The sequence below is a fragment of the Lupinus angustifolius genome, unplaced genomic scaffold, assembly GCF_001865875.1.
Source record: "Lupinus angustifolius cultivar Tanjil unplaced genomic scaffold, LupAngTanjil_v1.0 Scaffold_446, whole genome shotgun sequence".
NCBI lineage: Eukaryota > Viridiplantae > Streptophyta > Magnoliopsida > Fabales > Fabaceae > Lupinus > Lupinus angustifolius.
This window is the reverse complement of record NW_017727841.1, coordinates 228,785-232,374: the sequence shown is the minus strand read 5'-3', so window position 1 is coordinate 232,374 and position 3,590 is coordinate 228,785.

Here is a 3,590-nt window from a genome sequence, read left to right as displayed (position 1 = left end):
GAGACGACTCGAACCATAACCTTACTATAACAATTTCATGATTAATTTGGTGACAAAATAGTTAGGGACACTACATGAAATCAAGTGATACAACCGTTATGAATCACTTTTATATAAGAAATTTAATATCTTAGAGACGGTGTTGGTCGTAGACCTTCTTCTCATTTTCGGAGAAGTTAGAGACAACTCGAACCATAACCTTACTACAAAAATTGCATAATTAATATTTTTATAATTATTTTCATATATAGAATTTTAGTGATAAAATATTTATTAGTTAATTATATGAAATTAATAGTTTAAAGACGGTGTTAGTTGTAGACATTCTTCTCATTTTCGGAGAAGTTAGAAACAACTCTAACCATACTTTACTACAAAAATCACATATTTAACTTATTTAATAATATATTGTTGATTATTCTTTTATGTGAAATTATATATAGAGTTAATAGTTCTTTTATGAATCTACAATTTTAACTAAGTAAAAAAGAATAAGTCAGTAAACTCTTATTTTGTTAAACGTGTAAAAATAAATTAAATTAAGCATGAATAAAACAAATACATTAACAACAACTACATATATAAATTAAGTAAAAAAAAAGTGAAAGAAAATGAATAAATGGTAAGTGAAATAAAGAAGTAGGAGAGGGGTAACCCCATACGGGTTCTTTGACCCCAAATTAGAAAAGGGAATTTCAATCCCTAGCCTCCCTTCTTCTTCGCTCCTTCGACGGCAATGGTGACGGTTTGTGGCGAGTTGCGGTGGATTATGGTGGTTCTCATTGGGGTTGTCTCCTCCTTTCTTCCTCCTCTCGGTGTCTCTAACAGTGAAGGGAGTGGGGATTCTCTAAATCCCCTTTTCTGTTTCCTTTTGGTTCGATGAGGATAGACTCATATCCTTCTACAATTTATGTTCATATTTGATTGATTTTTGGTTGCTGTTTGGATTTATTGAATAGGTGAATTAAGGGAGAATGGAGATGACATGGAGTGGTGGTTCGGTGGAATCACGATGTTGAAGCCGGATTATTATGGTGACTTAAAAAAAGGAAGCGTTTTAAGCGCACAAAAAATTATCGAGCTTGTGACGGCAAATGGTGGATGAACCTTCTTTTCTTATATAATAACTTATGACATATATTACTTTATTGTGGATATGAGAATAATTAGGAGGATTTAGTAGGGGATATATATTTTCCTAATAAAGAACTAAAGAAACCAAGTGACAAAGAGAGAGAAAGATATGAAATATCACAAAACCAATGCCATTTGAGTGTGTTAGTTAGCCGAAATTCAAATCACTATTAAATGCACTTTAACATGCACTTTTATGGTATTTAATGTGAGGTCTATTATCCTGTGTGTAACTGAATAGACTACAACATGGAGTGTTTTAAGCAGGGGAAAGTTATTGAGCTTACAACACGTGACAAAGTATGAGGTGGAGTAACCTTTTTTTCTTATATAATTAACTTATGACATGTGTCACTTTTTATGGGTATGAGGATAATTAGAAAGATTTAATAGGAGAATATATCATTTTGCTAATGGAGAAATAAAGAAACGAAGGGACAAAGGGAGATAAAGATATGGAAGATCACAAAACCAGTGTCATTTAAGTGTGGTAGTCAGACAGAATTCAAATGACTATTAAATGCACTTTAATATGGACTTTTATGGTATTTAATGTGAGGTCTATTATCCTGTGTGTAATGGAACAAGCTACAACGTGGAGCGTTTTAAGGAGGGGAAAGCTATTGAGCTTGTGACACGTGGCAAAATATGAGGTGGAGTAACCTTCTTTTCTTATATTATTAACTTATGACATATGTCACTTTTTTATGGGTATAAGGATAATTAGAAAGATTTAATAGGAGAATATATCATTTTGCTAATGGAGAAATAAAGAAACGAAGGGACAAATGAAGATAAAGATATGGAAGATCACAAAATCAGTGTCATTTGAGTGTGGTATTCAGACATAATTCAAATGACTATTAAATACACTTTAATATGGACTTTTATAGCATTTAATGTAGAGTCTATTATCATGTGTGCAGAACATGCTAGAACGTGGAGCATTCTAAGCGCGGGAAAAGTTATTAAGCTTGCAACACGTGGCAAATGATGATGTGGAGGAACTTTATTTTCTTATATAGTTAATAGTGTGGAGGAACCTTATTTTTTTTATATAGTTAATAGATAGATTAATTGTTTATTTCTTAAATTGATTTTGATTCATTTCAATTGCATATATGATTGATGGTAGTTTAGTAATTGTTTATTTCTTATATCGATTCTGATTCATTTGAATGCATATATGATTGATGGTAGTTTATTAACACCGGAAGAATAAATATTGTCAACAATATTCATTCAATGGCCTACTAAAAATATTTTTCTTCTGGATATTGCTCCTCTCTGTATATATAAATATAAGTGGAAGGATTTTCTAATGATCCAAGACTTTTATTTCTTTGGAGGTTATCTTAAATAAAACTAGTAAGTTACCCTGCATTTACATGGGACAGTAATTTTTTATCGCATAGTTAATAACATATATGTTACTCGTATATTTCATATGAGAGTGATGAAGAGCTTTGAAAACATGATGTTAACATATATTGTAGAGAGAAAAATAATGATTAAAAAACAGAATTAAATGACCTGAACATTTAGAAAACATAAGAATTTGATGGTAATATTAGATAATTAAAAAGCAAATATAACAAATCAGAAGCAAAATAGTGAAAACAATGCGAAAATTATAGAAGCTCTTTAGACAACAAAACTTTTAAAAGGCAAGAAGCAAACCATAGGTATGAGTAACTAAAATGCCCGTAAAATTTGAACATTGAGAGGTTTCTTTACACGACCACGTGTGTACTGCAAGGCTAATCATTGAAGAGTATGACGAAATATTAAATGACTTCTTAGTATTGATAAATAATATATGTATTACTTTGAAAACTTATTAAAAGATTGTGTGGATTCTCTGTAACACCGCGAATTTTACGATTTTGAATTATAAGATTTTACTAATATTTTCATTAATTATATATTCGAAAATAAATTTCTGGGAATTTTCGGTAAGGAATTAGACAAAACTCTGATTTAGTTTTATTCTTGAAATTTTATTTCCTATTTTATGGTAAATTTTGGTAATTTTTGGAGAGAGTCGGTTCTGGACCACTGTCGGGGTCGAATCCGCCCGGTACGGCTCAAAAAGTGTCTTTTTGAGTTATGTAACTCGGAATCGAATTTAGATCGCGCCGTTGTATTCGTAATTTAATTTTGAGTCAATATAGACCACGAATACACCCATACATGCCTTCTAAATATCGCAAGTGTCCACAAGGTGATCATTTTGCATTGGGATGTGAGAGTTGACTTCCATAAAGCAAATCTCCCATCACTTTCTCAAATATCTCATGACCTCATTAGCCACCCTAGGGATTTTTTGATGATTCCCTAGAGGGAAATCTGATTTCCCTCTTCCCTTAAACCCTCACACTTCACACTTGTCTCCATTTTTCTCTCATTTTTCTCATGTCTTCTTTCATCTTCAATCATTGATCTCTCAACATCCA